The following is a 20998-nucleotide window of genomic DNA, read 5'->3' as shown; positions in this document are numbered from 1 at the left end:
TTGGAGTTGCCAAGTCTTTGGAGTCTTTTTTTTTTATTATAGATTGTATGGGCCGGGGCCCTGTCCCGACCATGGTGTAGTCATACTTTCCCTAGAGGCTTGTAGACGAGTTTTGTATACAGTATGTTTGTGTGATAGCCTTGTCGGCTTGTATATGTCTATTAGATACTATTGGTTTTGTACGATCAAAGCAACCTCGTTGGCTTGCTAAGTTGTGTTTATATCTTTTGGGTGTGTGTTCCAGTTCAGACGAGACAGTCAATATTTCTATATATATATGTATATCCAAATTTAGCCATTATCAGTTACTCCCCAGAGTTTAAGGTTTAGAGTGGTTCGCTCGGGCCTAGTTTGGCATCGAGTGCCAGTCACACTACTCCAGATTTAAAGCGTGAGAAATTGATAGCTGGAAAAATCCAATTATGACTCTTATCTCTTCCCTCATAGATGGTGAGGATTCGCGACACGCCTGTCTGGAGGATGTACATGAGGTTAGCTCCACCGATTTTCACGGACGCGTCAGGAGAGGATGCCTATGAGTTTATCGTGATCACGCACGAGCAACTTCACACGGCAGGGATCACGGATACTCTCGGAGTCATCTATGTTACCCAGCGATTCCAAGTTGGCGTGAGGAAATGGTGGAGAGACTACCTTGCTAGCAGGCCAGCGTGTGCATGTCCCCTTACTTAGGAGCAATTCTTTGGGGGTTCTGGTTCAAGGGGCGCCGGTTAGTTTTCGAGGCCACCTCAACCATATTCCGATCGTCCAGTGCATTCAGTGTTATCGGCTTCCTCTAGTGAGCCACCCAGGCAGAGAGCTCCTAAGAGTTCGTTCTCCAAACCAGCAGACACGGCTACTTCATCTGGGTCTTCCACTTCCGTGTTTCAGCATTCGACTCTTCTTACCTGTTATTCTTATGGAGAGGTTGAAAATGTTTCTAGGAGATGTCCAAGACCCATGTGGGATTATCAGCCGTTGAGGACTCTTGTATCATCTAGCGGTCGAGGTGGGACTTCTCAGCGAGACGGTGTTCAGTCAGGCCGTTATACTTCCATAGTTCTATAGGTGGGTCCCAACCATCTAGAGGTGGTACTCAGAGTATGAGAGGGGGAACTGGGCGTGGTAGATCCCATTGTTACTCGTTTCCTGGTACGCCCGAGATAGAGGCCTCAGATGCTGTGATCTCAGGTACCATTTCTGTCCGTCACAGTGCAACATATGTGTTACATGATCATGGATCCACTTATTCGTATGTATCTGCATTTCATACTGTTTGTTGGGATTTTCCTCGTGACGGCATAAATATACTTGTTCATGTGCCTACTCTGGTCGGAGATTCTGTGGTTGTTGATCGAGTCTACCGGCCTTGTTTGGTTACTTTTATGGGGTATGACACTTGGGTAGATTTGATGATTCTAGATATGGTGGACTTTGATATTATATTGGATATGTCCTGGCTTTCTCCTTGTCATGCGATCTTGGACTATCACACCAAGACAGTCACCTTAACTATGCCGGGTATTACTAGGCTTGAGTGGAGAGGTACTCCTAGGCCCGCTCTGAAAAAGATCGTTTTCTTCCTTCGGGCGAAGAAATTAGTAAGTAAGGGATGTTTAGCCTATCTAGCGCATGTTCGGGATACGACTTTTGCATTTCCACCTCTTGAGTCTATCCCTATTGTGAGAGAGTTTGAAGAGGTTTTCTAGTCGGACCTGCCGGGTACCACCCAATCGCGCCATTGATTTCTGTATCGACGTGGACCTAGGCACTCGTCCCATTTCCATCCCACCATATCGGATGGCACCTGCCGAGTTGAGGGAGCTTAAGGAACAATTGCAGGATTTATTGAGCAAGGGGTTCATTAGACGTAGCATCTCCTTTTGGGGTGCTCCGGTGTTATTCGTGAAGAAGAAAGATGGGACCATGAGGATGTGTATTGATTACCTCCAGTTGAACAAGGTCACTATTCTGAACAATTGCCCTATGCCTCGTATTGATGATCTGGTTGACCGGCTTCAGGGCGATTCGATATTTTCGAAGATTGATTTGCGTTCCGGCTATCACCGGTTGAAGATCAGGGCGGAGGATATTCTGAAGACAGCATTTCGGATGAGATATGGCCACTACGAGTGTGATGTCTTTTGGGCTTACCAATGCCCCGATTGTATTTATAACGTTGACGAACACATCTTTAGACCATTTCTTGATTCCTTTGTGATTGTGTTCATTGATGACATCTTGGTGTATTCCAAGAGTAAAGGGGAGCATGAGAGCCATCTTTCCACCGTTCTTAGGTTGTTGAAGAAATATAACTTGTTTGCTAAATTTTCTAAGTATGAGTTCTGGTTGGAGTCTATAGCATTATTGGGTCATGTGTTGTCCAAGGAGGGGATTATGGTTGATCCCCAAAAGATTGAGGCTGTGGGGGGTTGGGCGAGGCCCACTACTGTTACTGAGATTCATAGTTTTGTGGGTTTGGTCAGTTATTACCGTCTCTTTGTGAAGGGTTTTGCAGCCATTGCTTCATCCTTAACTAGATTGACTCAGAAGGATGTTCCCTTCCAGTGGACGGATGATTGTGAGGAAAGCTTTCAATAGCTCATGCTTCTTTTGACTACAACCCCGATCCTAGCCTTACCTGTGGAAGGTAAGGATTTCGTCATCTATTTTGATGCCTCCCGTATTGGTTTGGGTGCGGTGTTGATGCAGGAGGGTAGAGGGATAGGTTTAGCTCAATTGATTGCTTTCAAGCGTCCGTTGGCTATTGAGGTTCAAACTCTGGTCAACAGTTTCGTCCGTCTTGATATTTCAGCCCCGGTTCAGATTTTGGATTGTATAAAGGCAAGATCATCTTTATTGAATCGGATCAGGACTTATCAGTTTGAGCATGCTCAGTTGAGTAAGATTCGAGATAGAGTTTTGAGAGGTGAGGCCAAGGAGGCGTGATTGATTCTGCGGGCATTCTGAGGATTAGAGGACGCGTGTGCATTCCTTGTGTTGGTGATTTGGTTCAGTTAATCTTGTCTGAGTCCCATAGCTCACGCTATTCCATTCATCCATGGGTGACTAAGATGTACCGTGACTTGAGACAGCACTATTGGTGGCGTCGGATGAAGAGAGATATAGTTGATTTTGTGGCTAAGTGTGGAAATTGTTAGCAGGTAAGGTATGAGCACCAGCAGCCGGGTGGTGTGCTTCAGAGGATGCCCATTCCCGAGTGAAAGTGGGAGAGGATTACCATGGATTTTGTCACGGGTCTTCCGAAGACCCTTGACAAGTTTGATTCTATTTGGGCAGTAGTGGATCGGTTGACTAAGTCCGCTCACTTTGTTCCAGTTCAGGTTTCGTATACCGCAGAGAAGTTAGCTAAGATGTATATTCGGGATATTGTGAGATTACATGGGGTCCCTATTTCTGTTTAATCTGATCGGGGTACTATCTTTACCTCCCGATTTTAGAGGCCATTTCACGAGAAGTTCGGTACCCGATTGGATCTTAGTGCAGCCTTCCATCCCCAGACTAATGGCCAGCCCGAGCGTACCATTCAAGTGCTCGAGGACATGTTGAGAGCATGTGTTATTGATTTCGGTGGTCATTGATTTCGGTGGTCATTCTTGGTAGAGTTTGCGTATAATAACAACTATTATTCGAGTATTGGTATGGCGCCTTTTGAGGCCTTATATGGTAGGAGATGTAGATCTCTGATTGGTTGATTTGATAGGTTTGAGGCTCAACCTTGGAGTACGGTCTTGTTGAGAGAGTCCCTTGATAGAGTGAGAGTTATTCAGGCCAAGCTTTTGGCAGCTAAGAGTCGGCAAAAGATGTATACGGACCGGACTGTCCGGGATTTCAGGTTTGCTATTAGTGACTAGGTTCTGCTGAATGTTTCACCATGAAGAGTGTTATGAGGTTTGGTAAGAGGGGAAAGTTGAGCCCCAGGTATATTGGTCCATTTGAGATTGTGGACTGTATCGGTGATGTAGTTTATGAGTTGGCATTGCCGCCAAGATTGGCAGGAGTTCATCCGATCTTTCATGTTTCGATGCTGAAGAAGTACCGTGCCGACGATACCTACATTGTCCGTTGGGATTCTATATTGCTTAATGAGAATTTGACTTACGATGAGCCTATCGCGATCTTAGATAGACATGTTCGAAAGTTGAGGTCGAAAGAGATTACTTCTGTGAAGGTGCAATGGAAGCATTGTCCTATGGAGGAGGCTACTTCGGAGATCGAGTCCGACATGCGTAGCCGATATCCCCAGTTGTTCACTGATTCAGGTATTTCCCCGCTTTCCTTCTTTCCTTCGCTTGAGGACAATTGACGGTTTAATTGGTATCTGATGTAAAGACTCGTTTGGTCGTTGTAGTGTTTTTGACATTTTTAGCTTGTTCCCGAGCATTGACTAGCTCAATTTTGTCATGCTCCCCGAGGTGTCTAGACCGGATCGGGCAACTTTTGTGAAATATAGGATTAAAGTGAAAAATTATTGACACAAAGTTGACTTTTGCGTAAACGAACCTTTTTCGAAATTTCATTGATTCTGAGAGTTCTGGATGGTCGTTTAGAACTTGTATGGGTATTTGGTTCGGTTCCTAATCCACTCGGATGCATTTCGGGACTTGGGTTGGGAAATTAGAATTAAGGCATCGGGGGTTGACTCAGTCAACGAGACCTCCGTTGGGAATTTCGAGGCAACGAGCGCATTCGTAGCATATTTTTATGTGGTTTTGTGTGTATGGTTTATGAGCAGATGTCCTCGGGGATGGCCCGAGATTTCGATTGAAGACTTAGAAAATTTAGAGGGATTCTGGTACCTGGTGCCCGCAATGGCGGCACCAGTGCCCGCAATGGCGGCACCAGTGCCGCCCCAGCGGCGCCGCTGTTGCGGTGTGTTGGCCACTAGGGCGGACATGTGAATTGTTGGCCATACCGCTATGGCGGCCTTGAGGATGTTGTAGCGGTGCCGCTGTAGAGGCATTGTTATCGCCGTGGCAGTGATGGGCCAGGTGTCTCATTAAATGTGATTTAAATAAGCCTTAGACCCTCATTATTTCCCATCTCGATATTTGAGCTTGAGGGAACTGTTCTTAGGAATATTTGGAAGAGAAGCTTGGAGACTACTATGGTTCTAAGGTTTAGCAGAAAGGCAAGGCAAGGCAAAGGAGTGAGTTGTTGCTGTTGCGGTTCGGCCATCCCGGTAGGTTATGGCTTACCTTTGGTTCGACTTCGTATAGCGAAGCAAATATTTAGATTATATTGTTGGAGATAGCATGTGAACCTTAGGGTATGAAGTCGGGATGGATATTGCCTTAGGTTGGACCTTGTTGTGTGTTGGGACTAGCCACCCCGTTACGTGTGCTTTGATTGTTCCATTGTGCCGACTTGATGCCATGAGTAGTTGGTAGCTATTAGATTATGTTTTATCATCTTGATTGTGATATAATTGACATACTGCTATTGGTATTTGTACTTAGATATGTTGTTGGCGTACTATTTGTTGGTACTTGTGATTCGGTTATATTATTGGCAAACCTACTGTTGGTACTTGTGATTCGGTTATATTATCGGCATACCCACTGTTGGTATTTGTGATTTGGATATATTGTTGGCGCACCCACTGTTGGTAGTTATGATATTGAGCATGATTATTGATGTGATTCATGCATTGCACGCACTCTCATTTTCATGATACACTGTTGAGATATTGATGATATTTGATAAATACTTGATGAGTATGGACTCAGTTTTACTTGAGTAACGTGAGTTGGCCGATGTCCGATGTTCATTTCAGAATCGTTGATTAAGTGAAATTAATATTTGATAAACTCTTTTACTTGAGTGACGTGAGAAGGCCGATGTCCAATGATCAATTCTGGAATCATCGTTGCCTGGCCGATATCCGGTGTTAGTTCCAGAATCGTTGTTAGTGCATGGACTCCACGGGTCCCCCAGGTGCCGGTGAGAACCCCTCGTGGGCAAAGATCCCGTGTCCCGTCTATCTGTTGGGCAAAGATCCGGGACGGGTGACACGTAGACTTCGCGCGTCATACTGGGTTGTATTACTGGGACGTCGATATTTCCGTCAAGAGCACATGTGTGCATCGCATTTGCATGGCATTGCATTGCATCCATACCATTATTGCATTGCATTACATCATGACTTGATTTGAGATGTTTGGTGTTTTATTGTGACGTTCGATTGGATTGGATATATTTAGACTCGGCACATTTAGGATTAGATGTTTTCATAGGTGATGACAGATATTGGAATTGATTGTATCTGCTTATACGGGCTGGTTTATTTGCTTATCCGCTTTATTATCTGAATTGTGTTAGCTATGCTTTGTCGGTCGATGATCCCTACCAGTACTGTTGTTGTACTGACCTGTACTTGCTGCATTCTTTTATGAATGCAGAGTATTAGGTCGGATCCACTTCTGTGAAGCGTGGCTGATCGACGTTTCAGCTTTCTCTCGAGTTTTCAGGGTGAGCATGGCCGTCCTCTGCCTTGAAGACTTTCAATTTTTATGTCTTATTCTATTCAGAGACCTAGACACTTGATGTATTAGTATTCCAGATTGTATTATTTCCCTTATTCAGACTAGACCCTGGGAGTATTCATTGTTATTCCGCACTTTCTATTGCTTATATATATATATATATATATATATATATATATATATATATATATATATATATATATATATATATAGTGAGACCTACGTATTTGTTCTACTCCGTTGCTTAATTTTCATCCTTTTATGTATTTATTCATTGTTGGGTTGAGGGTTCGCTTACCGAGGTGGGAAGGTAAGTGCCCGCACGGCCTAGGAAAAATGGGTCATGACATTCTCATCATATCAAAGACCCTAAACACATCATTAAACCAAATAAACATTGAGACAGGATGATGATCTTTCCAAACATATTATGACTTGAGCACTTAGGCAAGTAATAAATCTTCTTTTATTAAATACTATGTGGCAGTGTCAAAGTCCTTTTTTTTTTTAATGAATAACCCTTACCCAAGTGCACTCCTCAGTCACAGACTATCCACCATACCGCTCAAACACAAAAGGGAAATAACATGATAGGCTAAAGGGTGATTGATGATACTCCCCAGGTTCCTCTAAACTCAGACTACCAAGTCTTTTCAGGCTTATAGATTGACAAGCAACTTGGAATTAATATCACAAATTCTCACACTTAGTAGTTATATAAGGGTAACAAGATCCACAAACTGGGACACTAACATACCAATTATGTTTTGTCACCTTTCTTTTGAAGACACTTAACTCACACTGATCAAGTATCAGAGATTCCCATTCAAAACAGACTCATTCCCATAGAAGAACAAATAAATGATAAGCCCAGCCATTGTTATGCCTATAAACTAGTATAGTTAACACCCAAACACATACACTTAATGAGCTTGCAACAATATTGTTATATCCCGTGTTTTTGCGCACTTGAAAAATTTGGAACAATCTTGTCTTGTAGGAAATAAGACTATGTTTTTATTTTATTTAACATATGTGTGATATTCATGAAAATTATCGAAGCGAAAGTGCGGAATAAGGCCAAGGGCAAAATTGGAATTTTGGAAATTAGTTCCGTAAATTACAAAACAAGGTTTCTAATGAATTGGGCTCAAAAGAATACTAAAAGAAAAATGAGGCCCAAATGGCATAGGGTGGCCGGCCATGGCCCATAAGGAATGGCCCAAGTCCCTGGAAATTATTCCATGTGACTATTAATTAAAAGAGGGATCAATATATTTGTATCATTATCCTTTAAAACATTCAAGAAAGTTGAAACAAGAGAGAGTGAGAGTACTAGGGCCTCTCGGCCGAACCCCAACAAAAAGAAAAAAAAAATTCCTAGCCTTTATTCTTGATCCTAAAATCTTGGTTTTCTTGAATTCTTGTTAAGCTCAGGACGCTCTCCAACGCGGTATAATTAGTTAAGTGAGAGAACAACGTTTGCGGCAAGTTGAAGTTTGAAGAAAAAAAGGTAAGAAATCTATTCTTTTGTGTTATGGAATAAGTAGATATGTTGTAAGGATTGGAATTAGATGAGAATTATGGAGTTGTGATGTGTGTGTGCATAGTCGTGTGTGTGTGAACTGGTGTGTGGCCGTGAGCCATTGTGGGGTGAAGGGGAGGTGAAGTGAAGTTCATTTAGTTGGTTAGTTGTGCCGTTGTGACCTTTGTGACGTAAATAAAGGTTTAACGATTTGAGTTAGCATTGAAATTGGTTGTATGTGATTATGGGAAATTATGTGATTTTTATATGATTTTTTTATATATATAATTGTGAAAGGAAAAATTCTAAATGTGAATTATGGTTGTTGTTAATGAATTTGGAAGGAAACAATGCTAGTTGGTAGTGTTGTTGCATTTGTTGAAGTTTCGGATAGAATATGGAATTGGCAGAATTGTTTGAATCCTTGGGTATTGTTTGGAATGTTATTGAATTATGTTTGAATAACCTTGAGTTAGTATATGAATGTGAGAATGTTGATATTAGCTTGATATTGTGAAGATGGAATGAAAGTTGTCGCCTTATGTAGAAAAGAGGACTATTTATGTTATAGTGCGTTTTGTGATGATTGTTGATGCTCTTGGTATTGTGGTGTTGTTGTTGTTGATATTTTGGGCCGAGATGATTCTCGGGGACGTTGAATTTATAGGGGAAATGCTGCCGAAATTTCAGTAGACAATATGAATTTAAGATTTAAATTCTAAAAGCTTGAACTCATATTTGACAACTACGACCAATTGTAGATTTTGGACGAAACGGGGATTGAGTTTGGGCGAGCGTAAGACGCAAGTAAGGTATGTAAATCTATCCCTTTCCTTCTTTTGGCATGTCCTAGATGTACTAGGTTTGGATTTGAGCCTCGGGGATTATTCCGTTCATAGAAATCTGAGTTTACTTTTGGTATTATCTCATTCAGCAGAATTGAATTAGAACATTTGTTTTGTTGGAAAGAAATGTTCAAATATCCATAATTGTCATAAACGTAACCGAATCCCCTTGAGACTTTCATAGGTGACTTCATAGGGCCTAATGTTCGTAAATCACATACGCCACCACGACTTGACCCGAGGTGGGCCCACTAACTCCGAAACTCCTTCGTTTGCCCTAATGGACTTATCTTTGTATGATATCGGAAAGAGACTTTTGCTTATGACTTTGGCTATTATAGAATAATGTTTTAATTACTCTATGATATTCTGATTTATGTTTTGAACTATAAATACGATTTCAGAAGTATTTTTGTGAGATAAACTCCATATTGATCAGTTGTTCAGACTAGTATACCCCAACGAGTTGTCACATGATTATATCAAGTTTCATAAATGTTTTGATATGTAAATTGCATTAGTTTCCGCACTACTCCGCTCGTGCCTAATACTATGATATCGTTCGCCGGTTCCCGGGCCGGCTTTGTGATCGTGCGTACTATGATACATTCGGCTGTATGATGTGTTACGGCTCCCGAGACCTCGCTATAGGGCCGGGTACCTTTTATGGAGTTATGCTGTGATATGGCTATGATACGTTTGATGATATGATATGTTGTGAGGATATGTTATGTTCGGAGTTGTACGGAGATTTGAAACTTTCTGGAGTATGCTGTGTTGTGGCACCAGCGTCGGAGTGGTGACCACGTTCCTGAGCCTTATGCACGATTTTCATTTGCATTACATATATATATATATATATATATATATATATATATATATGTTTTTCAGCACAGACTTTGATGTACTGGTTCGGTATTTACTTCTTGTACCCTTTCATGTCAGCTATGGTTTGGATTTCTGTACTCTATGCTTTACATACTCAGTACATCTTTCGTACTGACCCCCTTTCTTCGGGGGATGCGTTTCATGCCCGTAGGTGCTGAGGTTCGTGACCCGCCAGTGTAGGCCACACTTTCTGCTATTACAGAGCGCTCCTCTTGATCCGGAGCCTACATCTTGGTACATATCTTTTGTCTTGTATCTGTTTCTGTATATATTTGGACTATTTGGGGTACGGCGGGGCCCTGTCCCGCCATATGTTTCCGTTTTGGTTTGTAGAGGCATGTAGTCATATATGTGGGTCGAGGGTCCTACGTGTGTTTGTTCTGTTTATTATTTGTGTCTTAATGCGGTCCTACCTGTTATGGCGGCCATGGTGGCCCATATGTTTGTATATATGCATATGTTCGGTGATGTGTATTCCGCCGCCTCTTTTGGCTTGATATGATATCTTTGCACGCGCGACCGCTTAAGATAATGTTTGACTTCAAATCTGTTTAAAATAATTGACACGAGATCTGAGTTAAATTAAAATATGACAAGTTAGTATGTAAGTCTGTTTGGGGTGTCCAAATAGGACATCAGTCGCGGCCCACGGAGCTGGGTCGTGACAAAAGTGGTATTAGGGCGGTTTGTCCTCGGAATGTCTACAGGCCGTGTCTCGTAGAGTCTTGTTTATCGGTGTGTTGTGCACCACATCTATAAACAAGAGGCTACAGGACATTTAAGGTGTTACCTTTCTTTGAATCTTAGATCGTGCGATAGAGCTGTGCCGTTAGGATGTCTCTTTTCTGATCAGTTGTTGTGTTTTTCTGTGATGCCTCCGAAGAAGGCAACGGCTGCCCAGACGGGCAAGGCAGTGATGGGAGAGACTAGTCAGATGCCGAGAGTTACACGGGCTCGTGCTCAGGATTTGCCCGAGGTTGTGCCGCAGTCAGAGGGTTCAGCTACACCACCACCGGCGGAGCCGGGAGCAGGTCCATCATTAGCTCCAGACGCTCCAGCGCCCGAGCCTCCAGCTCCTCAGCCAGGGGAGGAGGATAGGACGTTGAGGGAGGCCGTACAGTTGTTGACGACTTTGGTGGCGGGACAGGCTCGCAGACGCGGGCTGAGAGGTGATGATGATAATGACAGGCGTGATAGCCTGAGGGTTCGTGATTTTCTGACATGTAGTCCCCCAGAGTTTTTCGGGTCTATGCCCGAGGAGGAACCCCACGACTTCATTCGGGGGATGAGGCGCTCATTGGGACTGGTCAGGGCTTCAGAGACCGAGTCCGTTGAGTTAGCCTCGCACAGATTACGAGATGTTGCGGCTAATTGGTATGAGTCCTGGGAGCTGTCCAGAGGTGAGGGTGCTCCCCCAGCTACATGGGACGAGTTTGTGGCCGCTTTTCTCCGCCACTTTTTGCCCCCTGAGTTGCGGAAGGCGAGGGTTGATAGGTTTTTGCAGTTGCGGCAGAGGGGTCGGAGTGTTCGTGAGTATAATTTGGAGTTTGATTCTTTGGCTCGATATGCACCTGCTATAGTGGCTGATATGGCTGACCGGATGCACCGGTACGTGATAGGGCTGGACCGTTACTTAGTTGACAGCTGCATGTCGATGGCATCGCAGACTGATATGGACATCGCCCGGTTACAGGCCTACACGCAGGGTATGAAGGACCGGCACAGAGAGGACCGGTCGGGCAGAGATCGCGACAGGAGGCCGCCCAAGAGGGCCAGATCCGCGGGATATTCTGGAGATTTTCTAGGCGAGCAGCCTCAGTCACAGCAGTCAGGCAGATATCCTCCTCCGTCAGGCCGGGCTACACAGTCCACCGGTAGACGATTTGACAGTACAGGACCATCTGGGGCCGGTCAGAGTTCCAGAGCATCAGGTTTGCAGACGACCAGGGGTTCCAGCCTGTCCAGACTGCCCAGACCCCGTTGTTCTTATTGTGGAAGATCGCACCCAGGGGAATGCTACCGAGCCACAGGAGCTTGTTTTTCCTGCGGCCGTCAGGGCCATGTTATGCGAGATTGTCCGATGGCGAGTGGTTCTGGTAGTACAGTTTAGCCGACGGGATCAGCCGCTGGTTCATCTTCTACTCCCTCAGCTATGCGCCCTGCAGGGCGGGGTTTGCCGGCACCGGCGGGCCGCGGTCTAGGCCGTGGCAGTGTTTCAGATTCTAGTGGTCCTTCGAACCACATATATGCATTGGCTAGCCGCCAGGATCAGGAGGCTTCGCCAAATGTTGTCACAGGTACATTATTGGTTTTCTCCCGACCTGTATATGCATTGATTCATCCTGGCTCTACTTTATCGTATATCTCCCCGCTCATTGCTAGTAAAATTTGAATAACACCCGAACCTATAGAACCATTTGAAGTGGCTACACCAGTTGGGGACTTTATTATAGCGAGGCAGGTATATAAAGGTTGTTCTGTTATCATATATGATCGTTGCATTAAAGCTGATTTGGTAGAGTTAGATATGCTGGAATTTGATGTCATTATGGGTATGGACTGGTTAGCTTCCTGTTATGCTAATGTTGACTGCCAGAAAAAGGTAGTTCGCTTCCAGTTTCCAGGGGAACCAGTCATAGAGTGGTTAGGGAGTACAGCGTCACCGAGGGGTAAGTTTATTTCATACCTTAAGGCTAAGAAAATGATTCAGAAAGGTTATATCTATCATTTGGTCCGAGTGCACGATACTAAGGCCGAGGCACCTACTCTTCAATCAGTTCCGGTTGTTAATGAATTCTCAGATGTATTCCCAGATGAGCTTCCAGGCCTCCCGCCTGAGCGGGAGATAGACTTCACTATAGATTTGTTGCCAGATACGCAGCCCATATCTATTCCTCCGTACAGAATGGCACCTGCAGAATTGAAGGAATTAAAGGAGCAGCTGAAAGATCTATTGGATAAAGGCTTCATCAGACCCAGTACATCGCCCTGGGGAGCGCCGGTATTATTTGTTAGAAAGAAAGATGGGTCACTGCGAATGTGTATTGATTATCGACAGCTGAATAAGGTGACTATAAAGAATAAATATCCCCTTCCCCGGATTGATGATTTATTTGATCAGTTGCAGGGTGCTAAATATTTCTCGAAGATAGATTTGCGTTCAGGCTACCACCAGGTACGGGTACGAGAGGCAGATATTCCGAAGACTGCTTTCAGGACCCGATACGGGCATTATGAATTCAGAGTGATGTCTTTTGGGCTGACTAATGCTCTAGCGGTATTCATGGATTTGATGAATCGGGTATTCCGACCATTTCTTGATATGTTCGTGATTGTGTTTATTGATGATATCTTGGTTTATTCACGATCAGCAGAGGAGCATTCAGATCATTTGAGGAAAGTACTTGGCACACTTCGGCAACAGAAATTATATGCTAAATTTTCCAAATGTGAATTCTGGTTAACCTCTGTGGCTTTCTTGGGGCATATTGTCGGAGCAGATGGCATTCGGGTCGATACACAGAAGATTGAAGCTGTACAGAATTGGCCTAGGCCTACTACACCGACAGAGGTACGCAGTTTTCTGGGTTTAGCCGGGTATTATAGAAGATTCGTGGAAAATTTTGCTTCTATTGCGGCACCATTAACGAAGCTCACTCAGAAAGCAGCAAAATTTCAGTGGACTGATGCCTGTGAGCGCAGTTTCCAGATGCTGAAGGAAATATTAATTACAGCTCTAGTTTTAGCTCTTCCAGAAGGGTCAGACGGGTATGTTGTTTATTTTGATGCCTCTGGTATTGGGATAGGTTGTGTGTTAATGCAGCACGGTCGAGTCATAGCCTATGCTTCCGGCAGCTCAGACCGCATGAAAGAAATTATCCCACTCATGATTTGGAATTAGCCGCGGTGATTCATGCTTTGAAGATATGGCGGCACTATTTATATGGGGTCCACGTTGATATTTATACGGACCATAAGAGTCTCCAGTATATTTTTAAGCAGAAGGACCTAAATTTGCGGCAGAGAAGATGGCTTGAACTATTGAAAGATTATGACATTGATATTTTGTATCATCCTGGGAAAGCCAATGTGGTAGCGGATGCACTTAGCCGCAAGTCCATGGGCAGTTTGACTGATGTGCAGCCTGATAAGAAAGAATTAGTTCGTGAGATTCATCAGTTAGCTAGCCTTGGAGTCCGCTTGGCAGATTCTGGAGATGCTGGGGTTTCTGTTCGAGAGGTTGCTGAGTCATCCATTATAGAAGAGGTAAAGCAGCGTCAGTTCGAAGATCCTGTTTTGGTACAGTACAGAGATGTGGCTCTTAGTAAAGAAAAGACTCAGTTTTAAATTTCTCCTGAAGGAGTATTATTATATGGAGGCAGATTATGCGTGCCTGATGTTGCAGGGTTGCGGCGACAAATTATGGGTGAAGCACATAATGCTCGGTATTCTGTTCATCCTGGTTCCACAAAGATGTATCATGATCTCAAATGTTTATACTGGTGGGACGGTATGAAAAGAGATGTCGCAGAGTTCGTTGGCCAGTGCCCAAATTGTCAGCAAGTCAAGATTGAGCGTCAGAAGCCCGGTGGGTTATTACAGGAAATGGAAATTCCAACTTGGAAATGGGAAATAATTAACATAGATTTCATTGTGGGTTTTCCGCGCACTCCACGCAGGTATGATTCTATTTGGGTTATTGTTGACAGGTTGACGAAATCAGCCCATTTCCTTCCGGTCAGGACTACTTATTCGGCTGAGGACTATGCCAGATTGTATCTTAAAGAGATAGTAAGACTTCACGGGGTCCATGTATCTATTATCACTGACAGAGGTGCCCAGTTCACAGCGAATTTCTGGAGATCATTCCAAGAAGGATTGGGGACTCAGGTGAGTCTTAGTACAGCATTTCATCCTCAGTCCGACAAACAGGCCGAGCGCACTATTCAGACATTGGAAGATATGTTGCGGGCCTGTACTATTGATTTCAGAGGTATCTGGGATGATCATTTGCTGCTTGTTGAATTTTCTTATAATAATAGTTATCATTCCAGCATGCAGATGGCGCCGTACGAAGCCCTATATGGTAGGAAATGCAGATCTCCGATCGGTTGGTTTGACGTGGGTGAAACTAAATTAATTGGTCCAGATGTGGTCCAGCAAGCAGTCGATAAAGTGAAACTGATTCGAGAGCGACTATTAGCGGCCCAGAGTCGACAGAAATCTTAGGCTGATAAACGACGTCGACCTTTGGAGTTCCAAATTGGAGACTGGGTATTTCTGAAAGTGTCGCCCATGAAGGGCGTGATGAGATTCGGCAGAAAGGGAAAGCTCAGTTCGCGATACATTGGGCCTTACCAGATTGTCCGGAAGATTGGGAATGTCGCTTATAAGTTGGACTTACCATCAGATCTAGAGGCAGTGCACCCGGTATTCCATGTATCCATGCTCCGAAAATGTATTGGTGATCCTGACAGAATATTTCCAGTAAATGATATTCAGGTAACGAAGGACTTGTCTTATGAAGAGCAACGTGTAGCTGTTCTGGATCGTCAGGTGAGGAGACTGCGCACCAAAGATGTGCCTTCTGTTAAAGTCCTGTGGCGGAACAACAACCGGGATGAAATGACCTGGGAGGCGGAGGATGAGATGAAAAAGAAGTACCCTCACTTGTTCCCTACACTTACTGGTAATTTGAAACTCTAAATCTGTTATATTGATTGACAAATGATCTATGTGTACTATTCATAAAGAGAAACTCCCCCGCCATGCTTATAAGACCCTATGAGGCTAATTTAACATTCGAGGACGAATGTTCTAAAGGGGGGGGGGGGGGGAGAATGTTATATCCCGTGTTTTTGCGCACTTGAAAAATTTGGAACAATCTTGTATTGTAGGAAATAAGACTATGTTTTTATTTTATTTAACATATGTGTGATATTCATGAAAATTATCGAAGCGAAAGTGTGGAATAAGGCCAAGGGCAAAATTGGAATTTTGGAAATTAGTTCCGTAAATTACGAAACAAGGTTTCTAATGAATTGGGCTCAAAAAAATACTAAAAGAAAAATGAGGCCCAAATGGCATAGGGTGGTCGGCCATGGCCCATAAGGAATGGCCCAAGTCCATGGAAATTATTCCATGTGACTATTAATTAAAAGAGGGATCAATATATTTGTATCATTATCCTTTAGAACATTCAAGAAAGTTGAAACAAGAGAGAGTGAGAGTACTAGGGCCTCTCGGCCGAACCCCAACAAAAAGAAAAAAAAAATTCCTAGCCTTTAATCTTGATCCTAAAATCTTGGTTTTCTTGAATTCTTGTTAAGCTCAGGACGCTCTCCAACGCGGTATAATTAGTTAAGTGAGAGAAAAACGTTTGCGGCAAGTTGAAGTTTGAAGAAAAAAAGGTAAGAAATCTATTCTTTTGTGTTATGGAATAAGTAGATATGTTGTAAGGATTGGAATTAGATGAGAATTATGGAGTTGTGATGTGTGTGTGCATAGTCGTGTGTGTGTGAATTGGTGTGTTGTCGTAAGCCATTGTGGGGTGAAGGGGAGGTGAAGTGAAGTTCATTTAGTTGGTTAGTTGTGCCGTTGTGACCTTTGTGACGTAAATAAAGGTTTAACGATTTGAGTTAGCATTGAAATTGGTTGTATGTGATTATGGGAAATTATGTGATTTTTATATGATTTTTTTTTTATATATATAATTGTGAAAGAAAAAATTCTAAATCTGAATTATGGTTGTTGTTAATGAATTTGGAAGGAAACAATGCTAGTTGGTAGTGTTGTTGCATTTGTTGAAGTTTCGGATAAAATATGGAATTGGCGGAATTGTTTGAATCCTTGGGTATTGTTTGGAATGTTATTGAATTATGTTTGAATAACCTTGAGTTAGTAAATGAATGTGAGAATGTTGATATTAGCTTGATATTGTGAAGATGGAATGAAAGTTGTCGCCTTATGTAGAAAAGAGGACTATTTATGTTATAGTGCGTTTTGTGATGATTGTTGATGCTCTTGGTATTGTGGTGTTGTTGTTGTTGATATTTTGGGCCGAGATGATTCTCGGGGACGTTGAATTTATAGGGGAAATGCTTCCGAAATTTCAGTAGACAATATGAATTTAAGATTTAAATTCTAAAAGCTTGAACTCATATTTGACAACTATGACCAATTGTAGATTTTGGACGAAACGGGGATTGAGTTTGGGCGAGCGTAAGACGCAAGTAAGGTATGTAAAGCTATCCCTTTCCTTCTTTTGGCATGTCCTAGATGTACTAGGTTTGGATTTGAGCCTCGGGGATTATTCCGTTCATAGAAATCTGAGTTTACTTTTGGTATTATCTCATTCAGCAGAATTGAATTAGAACCTTTGTTTTGTTGGAAAGAAATGTTCAAATATCCATAATTGTCATAAACGTAACCGAATCCCCTTGAGACTTTCATAGGTGACTTCATAGGGCCTAATGTTCGTAAATCACATACGCCACCACGACTTGACCCGAGTTGGGCCCACTAACTCCAAAACTCCTTCGTTTGCCCTAATGGACTTATCTTTGTATGATATCGGAAAGAGACTTTTGCTTATGACTTTGGCTATTATAAAATAATGTTTTAATTACTCTATGATATTCTGATTTATATTTTGAACTATAAATACGATTTCAGAAGTATTTTTGTGAGATAAACTCCGTATTGATCAGTTGTTCAGACTAGTATACCCCAACGGGTTGTCACATGATTATATCAAGTTTCATAAATGTTTTGATATATAAATTGCATTAGTTTCCGCACTACTCCGTTCGTGCCTAATACTATGATATCGTTCGCCGGTTCCCGGGCCGGCTTTGTGATCGTGCGTACTATGATACATTCGGCAGTATGATGTGTTACGGCTCCCGAGACCTCGCCATAGGGCCGGGTACCGTTTATGGCGTTATGCTGTGATATGGCTATGATACGTTTGATGATATGATATGTTGTGAGGATATGTTATGTTCGGAGTTGTACGGAGATTTGAAACTTTCTGGAGTATGCTGTGTTGTGGCACCAGCGTCGGAGTGGTGACCACGTTCCTGAGCCTTATGCACGATTTTCATTTGCATTACATATATATATATATATATATATATATATATATATATATATATATATATATATATATATATATATATATATATATATGTTTTTCAACACAGACTTTGATGTACTAGTTCTGTATTTACTTCCTGTACCCTTTCATGTCAGCTATGGTTTGGATTTCTGTACTCTATGCTTTACATACTCAGTACATATTTCGTACTGACCCCCTTTCTTCGGGGGCTGCGTTTCATGCCCACAGGTGCTGAGGTTCGTGACCCGCCAGTGTAGGCCATACATTCTGCTATTACAGAGCGCTCCTCTTGATTCGGAGCCTACATCTTGGTACATATCTTTTGTCTTGTATCTGTTTCTGTATATATTTGGACTATTTGGGGTACGGCGGGGCCCTGTCCCGCCATATGTTTCCGTTTTGGTTTGTAGAGGCCTGTAGTCATATATGTGGGTCGAGGGTCCTACGTGTGTTTGTTCTGTTTATGATTTGTGTCATAATGCGGTCCTACCTGTTATGGCGGCCATGGTGGCCCATATGTTTGTATATATGCATATGTTTGGCGATGTGTATTCCGCCGCCTCTTTTGGCTTGATATGATATCTTTGCACGCGTGACCGCTTAAGATAATATTTGACTTCAAATCTGTTTAAAATAATTGACACGAGATCTGAGTTAAATTAAAATATGACAAGTTAGTATGTAAGTCTGTTTGGGGTGTCCAAATAGGACATCAGTCGCGGCCCACGGAGCTGGGTCGTGACAAATATGTGAGTAGGCAACCAAGTAAGTAAGAACAAGGATCAAGCAGACCCTAGGTTATATCAACATGTGACTGAACAGAGTTGGACAGACAGACATGTAAAAGACTCATAACACATAAGTCACACTTCAAAAGACCATCATGAACTAGAAGAAGACTAGCTTAACAAGGAAAAAAATCAAACCACATATCACAAAGAAACTAAACACCTATTTAACAGGTTATTCATCTAGACTAATTCATAATCTATCAAATGACACACAAGAAGTCTACATAATTAGTCTCCTAAGCACAGACACAACTAACCTACTACAGAACAAGACTAAACAGAAACTAACATCATAAGGCTAAAACGTTATAAACAAACACAACATCAAACCACATAAGCAGCAGAGTATATAAATGAAAAAATTTACTAAGGGAAGAGAAAAGTCACCTCTTTGATGCGCAGCCTAGCCAAGAACAAATTTGAGGAAAATTATCCTCCACCCTCAGCCACGCAACAAGCACAAGTATTTTAAAATTTCAAACTAAATAAAAGAATAAAGGTTTCCAAGCAAAATGTTGAACCCTAGCTATTCGATTTTTATATGCAAAATGATATAAGTTTTCAAATTGCCTCTCAAAACTCTTTTTTTTTTAATCTCCTCAAAAACCTCTTTCTTCAATATGCGAAATGAAACGTCTTATATAGAACCCAGATCTAAAAAATGCCAACCTCACACTCCATATGGGACTTTGCAAACTTTCAAATGATTGCGTTCTAAAATCCAATCAAAGGTCGAGATTCGAAGCACAAACGCATGGAGGGTCAGATTTGACCCAGAATGGGTCAATCTCTTTGGTTCCTTACGAGCCAATAGAAATCCCCAAATTCAAACCACAACAAAACAAAATTAATTAAAGCTTTCCGTTCTTAACGTTGAGAAATGCATAAAAGAAAAAGAAATTACCTTTCTGAGGTCGTGTTTGGCGAATTTGTAGACGAAGCATTAAATGCTTGGTCGATCTATCCATGCAAGGCCTGAAAAGGTGTTGTACACCTGCTATTTTGCCAAAAATGGCGAGGCTAACGCAGGAGAGAGAAGGGATTTCAACGGCGGCGCTAGGTTTCCCTTGAAACCCTTGAGAGAAAAACAAACGAATCCAAAGGGGTCTGTTTGGATGAAGGCTTGCCCCTTAAATATTGGGGCATAGTGGGCCGGGTTTGGCCCTTCGTTGGGCTGGGCTCGGCTGATTTAAGAGGAAATAAAAGGGCCCAATCTCAATAATATATATATATATATATATATATATATATATATATATAAACATGTATATTATGTATATATCATGTATATACGGGTGGATGGGGTATGCAAGATTTTAATAAATAGCCCCATTTTAAAAAGATGTCCATTAATGGATTAAAAAAAAAGAAAAAATAAAACCCCCATTTAAAGCAAATTGGTCAGATTTTAGAAGAGATAATAAAAAGTAACTCAAATTTTAAAGAGATAATAAAAGTAAATAAGATTCTAAAAGAGACAGTAATAATAAAAAGTAACTCAGATTTTAGAAGAGATAATAATAATAAAGGTAACTAAATTTTAAGAGAGATAATAATAATAAAAGGTAACTAAGATTTTAAAAGAGATAATAATAATAAAAGTAATCAAGTTTTCCTTTTTTTTTTATTTTATCAAAAGACCTTAATCTAATTTGGCTAGTTTCCATATTTGGCTAATAAATAATTACCTTAATTATAGCTGCTTAATGGAAATTTCAAAATTAATTACACTTAAAACTCAATTAATTATGATAAAAAAGCCAAATTTTATTAAATGAGAAATGAGGGGTAAAAATGGTCAATTTACTTAATTAATCAATTTTCCTTGAATTTAAACAGAGTAAAATACTTTGCAAATTGCTATTTTGACAATTTAGACAATTAAGTGAATGAATTATGGAAAATTATCATTCTCTTCTTGGTTAATTTAAACAACAGTATATTAATTGTACAAAATACTCAAATTAATTTATAATATTATAGAAATCACCTTATCAAGAAAATAGACAAAATATAGCCTATATAGATTTTTTAAAAAATTATCTCGTCTTTCTAAAAGCATATTTCCCTCGGCTTAATATTTCAAGAACTCTGGATAATTAAAGTAAATTATGGAAGGTCAAAAATTAGGTATCAACAACTACCCCTTCGGTGTTCGGGGATGGCAGGACCATCCCTGAGCAACGAAATTTGACTAACCTTGATTTTTGACTAACCCAGATCATATCAGTTCTTATTTTCATGTAATTTTCAAAATATATGGCTGGACTCTAGTTTCTGGTTTCCTACATATCTCAGGTTTCATGAGAATTCAGGCCATTCGT

The 20998-nt window shown here is 41.6% G+C and overlaps 1 long non-coding RNA gene across 1 annotated transcript in view; it reads right to left on the bottom strand.

Moving 5' to 3' along the window:
• Window positions 1–19763, bottom strand: part of LOC132633902 (uncharacterized) — a 43738-nt gene extending 23975 nt beyond the window's left edge. Inside the window, exon 1 of the long non-coding RNA XR_009579920.1 lies at window positions 19579–19763. This is a non-coding gene — a long non-coding RNA (uncharacterized LOC132633902). The remainder of the gene's footprint in view (window positions 1–19578) is intronic.
• Between the last annotated feature and the right edge of the window lie 1235 nt (window positions 19764–20998).

This window comes from Lycium barbarum, chromosome 3 (genome assembly GCF_019175385.1).
Source record: "Lycium barbarum isolate Lr01 chromosome 3, ASM1917538v2, whole genome shotgun sequence".
Lineage (NCBI taxonomy): Eukaryota > Viridiplantae > Streptophyta > Magnoliopsida > Solanales > Solanaceae > Lycium > Lycium barbarum.
The sequence above is the reverse complement of the archived record's forward strand: the minus strand, read 5'-3'. Positions and strand labels throughout refer to the sequence as shown.